General features: G+C 43.1%; 1 long non-coding RNA gene across 2 annotated transcripts; it reads right to left on the bottom strand.

Moving 5' to 3' along the window:
* Positions 1 to 7788: 7788 nt before the first annotated feature.
* LOC111589543 (uncharacterized) lies at positions 7789 to 9584 on the bottom strand. Of its 2 annotated transcripts, none has more exons than XR_002748608.2 (3): positions 9319 to 9584; positions 9062 to 9236; positions 7789 to 7834 (listed from the first exon to the last, which is right to left on the bottom strand). It is a non-coding gene; the product is annotated as an uncharacterized lncRNA (long non-coding RNA). The 2 variants fall into 2 exon arrangements; XR_004850143.1 differs by having other exon boundaries at positions 7792 to 7825.
* Between the last annotated feature and the right edge of the window lie 452 nt (positions 9585 to 10036).

The following is a 10036-nucleotide window of genomic DNA, read 5'->3' as shown; positions in this document are numbered from 1 at the left end:
ATTGCTTCATCACTGAACAGAAGCTTGAACGGGATAAAACGCGTTGAACTTGAGACAATAGTGTTATGGTTTCACACCACCTTTATTAATTTGTCTAGCCATTTTCCTCTAGGCTGATTGAAGTTTGATTTCATTATCCCTGTTATTATGATTTCATTTGCTCTTTCTACTAGTCCATTTGATTCCGGATGTCTCACTGATGCAAAGTGTATTTTTGTACCAATCTGGTCACAAAAAGCTTTGAACGTTTCAGCATCGAATTGAGTTCTGTTATCAACTGTGATAGCCTTCGGCACGCCGAAGCGGCAAACAATATTCTGCCAAAAGAACTTCTGGACTGTGGCTGAAGTTATTGTAGCTATAGGCTTAGCTTCGATCCACTTCGAGAAGTACTCCACTGCTACCACAACGTATTTCAGGTTCCCTTGTGCTAGTGGAAGTGGGCCTAGCAAATCTAGGCCCCACCTTTGTAGTGGCCAGTGGGCTGAATTAGTTGAGTTAAAGACGAAGGTTGTTTCTGGTCTCTAGCACACTTCTAGCGGTTTTCACATTTTTGAACTAAATCTGCTGCATCCGAAGGTTACTTTGGCCAATAGAATCCTTGTCTAAAAACCTTTCCCAGTAAAGTTCTGGCCCCAATGTGAGCTCCACATAGCCCCGCATGTATCTCCTTCATCAACCCTTAACCTTCGGCTCTAGACAAACATTTTAGTAATGGAGAGCAGACTCCTTGTTTGTACAATTCTCCCCCTATGATCACATAGGGTCTTGTTCTTGCTTCCATTCTCTTTTTGTAAGCTTCATCATCCAAAAGGCAGTTGCCTTGTAAAAATGATACGATCTCAGTCCTCCAATCTTCGCTGTGCACTGGCGAGATTGCAAGCACTGCCCTGTCCATAAGTTCGACTGAAGGTGCTTTTATTATTTCAAAGAATACTTCCGAAAGTAATGGAAGCCCCTGAGCTGCTGACTTGTCTAGCATATTTGCATGCTCATTCTCTCCTCTTAGGATGTTTTTTATGGAGAAACCTTCGAAAGAGGCTTCCATCCTTCAGACTGTGTCCAGATATTTTTCAAGCTTTGGGTCCCTCTCTTTACTGCTTTTGTCAACGTGACCCGAAATGACTTGTGAGTCAGATTTGAGGATTGCCCTTCTTATTCCCATTGCCTTAAGTTTCCGAAGCCCCAAGATAAGGGCTTCGTACTCTGCAATGTTATTTGTGCAGTTGAAAACCAACCTTGTTGCATAGCAGGTTTTGATTTTAGACGGTGAAATTAGAACGGCAGCTGCTTCTGCGCCGAAGATTCCCCATGACCCATCACAAAATAATGTCCAAGCTTCGGCATCGTTTGTTCTCTCTTCGTCCTGAGCCCCTAGCATCCAATCAGCAATGAAGTCTGCTAACGCTTGGGATTGGATCGAAGATCTATGAACGTAGTCAATGGTGAATTCATTTAGCTCTGTAGCCCACTTTCCAACTCTCCATGTGGCCTCTCTGTTTCTCATTATATCCTTGAGAGGTTGTGAAGAAGGTACTATGATATGGTACGTCTGGAAATAATGACAAAGCTTTCTGGATGCCATGAGTACAGCATATAATACCTTCTCCAACTCTGTGTAATTTTTCTTTGATGGGCTAAGTACTTCGGAGATGAAGTACATAGGGACTTGTTTTTTTTTTGCCTAGCCATCCTGTTTTTCTTGTACCAGCGCTACACTGACCGCAGTGTGGGAAGCAGCTACATACAACAGCAATGGAATTCCTAACAAAGGTGGGGTTAAGGTTGTTAATTCTATCAAATACTGTTGCAGTTCTTCGAAGGCTTTTTGCTGAATTGGTCCCTATTGGAAGACTTTGGCTGACTTCAGCACTTCAAAGAATGGTAAGTTCCTCTCTGCTGATCTTGAAATAAATCTATTCAATGATGCCAACCTTCTTATCAATCTCTAGGCACATTTTCGTGACTTCGGTGGCTCCATCCGAAGTATAGCTTCTATCTTACTTAGATTGGCTTCGATCTCCTTTGTTGATACCAGACAACCAAGAAACTTTCCCTTCTTCACTCCGAAGACACATTTTTCTGGATTTAGTTTGAGGCCAGCTTTTCTGAAATTAGCAAATGTTTCTTGCAATCAGCAATGTGATTTTCTTGCTTCATGCTTTTTACTATGATATCATTAACATATGTCTATACATTCTTGCCAATTTGGGAGTGGAGAACTTTGGCAGTCATCCTGTTGAAGCTTCCTCTAGCATTCTTGAGCCCCTTAGGCATCCGAAGGTAGCAGTATGTCCCACTGGGGGTTATGAATCTTGTCTTGGGCTCATCTTCTTTTTTATCCAAATTTGGTGGTAGCCTGAATAACAATCCAATAGGCTCATTAGCTCCGAAGTAGCTGCTGCATCCACCAGAGAGTCTATTCTTGGTAAAGGAAACTCATCCTTCGGACACGCCTTGTTAAGATCTGTGAAATCAATGAACATTCTCCATTTTTCATTAGCCTTTGTCACCATTACAGTATTGGCCAGCCACTCTGGATATGTTACTTCTCTAATTACTCCGGCACTTAGAAGTCTTTTGACTTTGTTTCGTGCACCTTCGGCTTTGTCTTCGGACATCTTCCAGAGCTTCTGCTTTCTTGGCATGATAGCCGGGTCTACATTGAGTGAATGCTCGATAACATCTCTGTTGACATCACAGAGATCATTGGCTGACCATGCAAAGACATCCTTGTTGTTGAACAGAATCTTCAATAGGGTTTTTCTTGTTCATCAGACAGTTGTGATCCAAGTAACACCTTCTGCTTGGCTATGTCCTCACATAGAAGCATGGGCTTCGGCTGGTCTGCTGAGGCAGCCTTATCTCTTTTGTGCTTGTATTGCTGATGAGCTTCGGCTTCATCTATGTTGTGGATAGCCTTTGAATATGTCCAGTTTGGCCCTTCTAGCAGCCTCTTGACTTCCATGTACGGCTATGGGGCCTTGGTCTAATGGTATCTTCATGCATAGATATGCTGGATGAAGTATTGCTTCGAAAGTGAAAGTCACCTAGAGGGGGGGTGAATAGGCGTAATCTGAAATTTACACCTTAAAACACAAGCTACGAGTCGGGGTTAGCGTTAGAATTAAATCTGAGTCCGGTAGAGAGGGGGAAAACAAATCAACCAAGAAATAAAGCGAATGAACACGGTGATTTGTTTTACCGAGGTTCGGTTCTAAAGAACCTAGTCCTCGTTGAGGTGGTCACAAAGACCGGTTCTCTTTCAACCCTTTTCCTCTCTCAAACGATCACTTAGACCGAGTGAGCCTTCTTCCTTAATCTCACGAGTCACTTAGACCCCGCAAGGACCACCACACAATTGGTGTCTCTTGCCTTGCTTACAAAACACTTGAGAGTAAGAATTGAAAAGAAAAAGAAGGTCAAGCCAAGCAAACAAGAGCAACAAAGGAACACAAGAGACCCTCTCACAAGTCATAATGCACTAGAGTCGATTTGGGGACTTTGAGTGGATCGATCGCTTTGATTGTGTCTTAGAGTGAAGTCTATTGCTCTTGTATTGAATGCAATATTCAGAATGCTTGTTTGCTTGGTGTGGTGGTGGTTGGGGGTATTTATAGCCCTCAACCACCAAGTGGCCGTTCGGCAAGGCTGTTGTCGATGGGCGCACCGAACAGTCCTGTGCGCCACCGGACAGGCACTGTAGGCTGTCCGATGCGCCGCAACGTCACACAACTGTTAGGGTTCAGGAGCAGTCGACCGTTGGCGTCGTTGTCTTCTTGTGGCACCGGACAGTCCGGTGCGCCTCTGACTTTTGCTCTGACTTCTGGCGCGCACTGTTCACGCATCAGAGTCAACCATTGCGTGAGTTAGCCGTTGCTCCGCTGGCACACCGGACAGTCCGGTGAATTATAGCGAAGTGCGCCTTCTGAAACCCGAGAGTGGCTGGTTCAGTCATGTATGGACCTGGTGCACTGGACACTGTCCGGTGGCACACCGGACAGTCCGGTGCGCCAGACCACAGCACTCTTAGTTTCTTTTGCTCCTTTGAATTGGATCCCTAACTTCAATATTTATTGGTTTGTGTTGAACCTTTATGCACCTATAGAACATGTATTCTAGAGCAAACTAGTTAGTCCATATATTTGTGTTGGGCACTCAACCACCAAAATTAATTGTGGGAAACGGTTAACCCTATTTCCCTTTCAATCTCCCCCTTTTTGGTGATTGATACCAACACAAACCAAAGCAAAAATATATAAAGTGCAGAAATAAACTAGTTTGCATAAGGTAAGTGCATAGGTTGCTTGGAATTAAACCAATTGATAATTTTACTAGATATGAATGGATTAATTTCTTCTATTTAATATTTTGGACCACATTTGCACCACTTGTTTTGTTTTTGCAAAATTTTTGGAAAATCTTTTCAAAGTCTTTTGCAAATAGTCAAAGGTAAATTAATAAGATTGCAAGAAGCATTTTCAAGATTTGAAATTTCTCTCCCTGTTTCAAATGCTTTTCCTTTGACTAAACAAAACTCCCCGTGAATGAAATTCTCCTCTTAGTTTTCAAGTAGGTTTTCATATATACCAATTTTGAAAATCTATCTTTAAATTTACCAATTGAAGAGATTGTCATGACAAGACACCAATTGGAGTTTTAAAACAATACCAATTGATATTTTTCTTTCTCAAGATAAGAATAACAATTGATATATTGCCATGACATGGATACCAATGAAAAATATCAATTAAAGCTTTATTTTGAAAATTTTGAAATTTGTGGTGCGGTCCTTTTGCTTTGGACTTAATATTTTCTCCCCCTTTGGCATTAATCGCCAAAAGTGGAGACGTTGAGAGCCCCTTTTTAATGCTTTCTCCTCATTGGTACAAGTAAATAAGAGTGAGGCATTATACCAATTTTGGAGTGGTGAGGAGTGATGGCAAAGGATAAATGATACCGTTAGAGTGGAATGGAAGCCTTGTCTTCGCCGATGTTGGCGGGGCCTTCATCTTCCGAAGGTCCTCAAAAACACAACTAACATGTTTTCCAGTATAATATACTATCACAGGAAGCTTGGGCTTTGAGATGAAGGTGTGCATGGTATGAAAGGCACGACCTGGGAGAAGGATGAACCAGCTCCGAAGCTATGGATGGAGAAGCTTCGGCTTAGCACAACAACAGTAATGGAGAATGAAACCGACCTAAAGGGGAAAAGACTGCTTAGTCCTTGATAGTTTACCTTTTGGCTAACAGTAAATGTCAGGGACATTAATGTAATTTTGCCCAGGCTGCGTCCTGTGCCTATAAATAGATGAACAGTAACACCGTACTGTTCACGCTGACTTGCAATCATTCATGCGTCACTCCTGCCTTTCACCTTCTGTCAAGCCAAAGGTACAAATGTAATTCAAATATTGTTGATGATTGCTTATGCTTATAAAATAAATAAGCATATGAATAATCTAATGATTCGAAATGATTATTCATACTCCCTCTGCGTGTAATATATCTTTGTTTACTTACTTGTTTATTGAAATGACGAAGGTATACCCTTTATGACCATTGTCCGGAGATCATTATAACCTAAGGGAGATAATGCTTCGAAGGACGAAGATCTTTAACCATTAACACTTGTGTTGCCTTGTTCTTGATCCATAGCATTTGAGAACAAGTGGCCAACATTGGCGCCCACCTCCGGTGAACTCACTCGACCACTTTCGGCAAGCTTTGACCTTCCTCATGCCGCCGAAGAAGATAGCAGGGCCAGGGGCTGCACTGCAGCCATTGGACGTTAACCAAGAAACGCTACACGAAGCTAGGAGCCAGAAGAGAAAGGCTACCAGCCCAACACCTCAGGAGACGAGTTGGACCAAGAAATCAGGGACCTCGAAGCCATCCATCAACAGGTTCAGAAGAAGAAAGAAAAGATGCTTCGTCTCACCGATCTTCAGAGGAAGATTGATGAGGCCGCTGAGGAAATGTGTTATCTCACCCAGGATGACCAAGACTGAAGGCCTCAACACAGAGAGCTTCGTCAAGACAATTCATACAACGATGATGAATGGTATGATGATTTTCATCATGGCAATTTTGCTTTTGATGATGCTTCTCCTCTAGCAGCAGAGTTGTAGGCTACCCCATGCCCCCCATCATACAAGCCACCTCAGCTTCCTATGTATGATGGGCACTCAGACCTGAAGCAGTTCCTAATGAGCTACGAGGCAACCATATCTTCATATGGGGGCAATACCGCAGTCATGGCGAAATCCTTTGTCATGGCAATCAAAAGTGTAGCACAAACATGGTACTCGTCTCTCCGGCCAGGGACAATCACATCATGGCAGAAGCTTAAGGACATGCTAATCACTAGCTTCCAAGGCTTTCAGACGAAGTCAGTCACTGCTCAGGCTTTGTTTCCATGCACGCAAGACCATGATGAGTACCTTCAGGCGTATGTCCGAAGGTTCCTGCGTCTAAGAGCACAAGCTCCTACAGTTCTCAATGAAATTGTCGTTGAGGCCATGATCAAGGGGCTTCGGCCAGGACCTACGGCTCAGTATTTCGCCAGGAAACCCCATGTCACACCCGGTTTTAAGGGACAAAGCTGGGTGCATCTCATACATGCGCCAAAGAAGACAACATATATAATAACAGAGTGTATAGAGATAAATGTCGCAATATAATTAGAGTACTTATTACATAGCGGAAGTCTTACAAAATATAAATATAGATCGAACTAAAATCCATCCTTGGCGCTAGAAAGTCAACTGGGAGACGCCACCTAGATCGAATGGAACTCCTCATTAAGCGGCTCCTTTTGAACCACATGTTCTTCTCCTGTGAGGGGTGTGAGACAATAAGGGTGAGCTCACACATGTTCATCGTTTAACAAGTTGTGGGGAATAATGTGTATGAACTCACCAAAGGTGGGAGTTCATGTGAAGTGTAAGGCTGATCAACAAAATAAAGGTTGAAGTTGGGCATTACTTTTATAAGTTGGTCAAAGTTTTATTAGCAGTTACTAAGTGTAAGTGAATACCAAACCATAATAAATAATAGAACAAAATTAATAAATAATCTCATGCAAATGCAAATGACAAATTGAATTTATGTACATAAATTAATCATGTGAGTGTCCGAGCTGCTCATGACCGTGAGCACGGCTAGTATACCAGTTTTACACTCTGCAGAGGTTGCGCATCTTTACCCACAAGTCATGTTACTCATCTGCCAAGGGACAGCCAATCCCATACACCTCTACCGAGGAGGCGAGGTAGGGTAACACTACGAGGCCTTTACAAAGTTCCACTAGTTTCAGAAAACCCGCTACAGTTTATAGGAAGCTACAATGCAGGGATCCCTCGCCTAACCGCCATTGCAGCAAAATCAACCCAAGGACCTCCCTACACTGACCACTCCCCTACTGCCCTTGCCCCTTTCGGGTAAGGAAGTCATCCACTAGCTTTCCTAGTTAATCAGCCAAGGGCATCCCATACTACCCTTGTGGTAGCACTGTTTTCCCGGGTGGTTCTCCATCTTCCCATTAACATAATGATCTTATCATGAACATAAATAACATAACAGAATAATAGGAACATGGATATAACAAAATATTAACCCAAAAACCGTGTAAAGCAATAGCATAACTACCCAATGATTCAGGGGTAAACAAGGTAAAAGATAAACAATCTAGGGTGGCCTATTGGGCCCCATTAAAATTAACCTATGCATGAATAGTGATAATAAAGAATATTATTGGGTAACAAAAGTGGTCAAGGGCACAACTTGCCTGGGACTTGAGATTCCAGGTACCAGAATGATTCTTCAGATCCTCGTGACATCATGCCAGTCGTAGCAATACAAACAAACATGGTATAGAAAAAATTAACATCACACCAAACATAAGTACAAACTGAATAATAATGATCTACGCGTCGCTACGAGATCGTAGGAATGAGAACCACTAAAATTGGAGTTACGATTAAAAAGTATGATTTCATAGAGGATTTATGTGATTAAAATATTGAACTATATTATAAATTGGTTAATATAAATCATATAAGAGGTTATTCTATAAATAATTATCTCAACTTTAATCAAAATTATAATTTGACCTTAGATCATATTCTAGTAGATTATAATGATAAGCACATTAACAAGACTAACCAACATAAGTTAAATAGAAATCTAATTACAAAATAATGAGACATGGTATAATAAATATTGTTATTGCATAGTAAATATTTATACGAGACTAACTCAACTTGAACGGGTCCAATCGGAGTCATAGATTTTAAGTTATGAATTTCTAATGATTTTATGTATTTGATATGAGATTAATTAGGAGATCAATTTTATTATTGTTTTCATGTCAAAACAGAGGCAATAGGTGATAAACAACATTATTACAAAATTATAGAAATTGGAATGGACTGAAAAGGAGTTAAAATGTATTTTCTAGGAATTAATTAAGTTCCTATAATTATTTTCACACAAAAATGTATTTTCTAAATGAATTCTTTTGATTTTTTGTTCTCTGGACTGAGTTCACCATTTACAGAAAACATAGGGGCCTCTACATAAATTTTCCTAAGACACAGAGCTCCTAGCGCAAGGACTGCGGGTTGATTCTTATATTTCTCAGGGACTCTTGTGTAAAATGCCTACGGCGAACGGGTATGGTGGATCCCTGGCTGCAGGATAGAAACCGGACGGCCCAGATTAAAAGCCGGCTATGACGAACCATGATGCATTCTAGGCGCTTGGATCTACCATCAACGGACCGAATTTAAAACAACCGTAGCCCTCCGATCACATTTCTACGGACTAGATTTAAAGAGCCGAAAGGTTATCGTCGATCTAATCTATCCCGTTCAATGAGGATCGGACGACCAGGGTGTTTCCCCCCAACACCAGCCGTGCCACGGTGGCGCCAGTAACCAGGGGCGGCGGCGCCATTGCCGGCAAGCCACCCCTCACGCCGTAGTGCTCCAAACAACAACCCAGCGTGTGCAACACGTAGAGGAGATCAAGGCAGAGTTAGGGTGAGGAATTTTACCAGAGAAAACGGTGGGCGCAAAGCTGTCCGCGGACCAGGCGGATTTACGACGGAGTTGAGTGCTCCGGTGAGAAATCGTCGACGCCCGGTGCCAGTACTGGACCCAACTGTCACATGAACTCTCGTGTTACACCCACGCGAACGCCCGGAACCCCGCACTGGCCCCGGATCAGCCCTGGAATCACGGAACGACGGTGAGGTTACTCCGCGGCGGAAGAATTCCCCGGCACACAACAAACACGGCGTGAATCTGGCACCCGGTCGGCGACGTGGCAGAGCGACCCTGGCGGCGATGGCTTTGCGCAGCGACGACGGATCACGCCACAGAGGTGGCCGAGGAGCGTTTGGCCGTGGGAATCAAAAGGCGGGGGAACACTGGGTCTGCGGGGAGGAGGGACCGTGGGGCATGAGCTGCACATATATGGCGGCGGTCGAGTTTATACCCTAGGTCTAGGGTAGCCCCTACCCCACTCCCCAGTCTAAACGGCGTGGTGACCGCAACGTCCATGTGAGGACCCCTAGGGCCACGCGTACGGAGAAAATGGCGACTGGGTTGTTGCTGGGGTGAGGAAGGTCCCGACCAGTGGGTCCCAGTCACTGTGAGGGGCGCGAGCGCGACTAAGAGGTACGAGCGGCTGACGGAAGTGGCCCGCCTGCCATTGGGCGAAAGCGCAGGGAAGGCTGGGTTTAAGGTTGGAACTGGGCCGATGGTGAGGATTCGGCCCACGACGTAGGGAGAGGTCCATTTTCATTTTTTTTCTTTTCTATTTCTATTTTCCTTTCTTATTTCAAATACAAATCAAACCAAGTTTAAATTCTAAATTTCAAATTTATGCACAAGCAAAACTCCAGCATGGGATGTAAGTATAATTTTATATATTGGTACCCAACTTATTTAAATAAATGCTCACATGCGTGAAAAATAGGTAAATAATTCTCCCAACAATTAAAGAGCCCTTCATATTATTTATTCAA

This window comes from Zea mays, chromosome 6 (genome assembly GCF_902167145.1).
Source record: "Zea mays cultivar B73 chromosome 6, Zm-B73-REFERENCE-NAM-5.0, whole genome shotgun sequence".
In the NCBI taxonomy this organism is placed as follows: domain Eukaryota; kingdom Viridiplantae; phylum Streptophyta; class Magnoliopsida; order Poales; family Poaceae; genus Zea; species Zea mays.
Note: the sequence above shows the minus strand (reverse complement) of the source record. Positions and strands in the feature narration are given on the sequence as shown.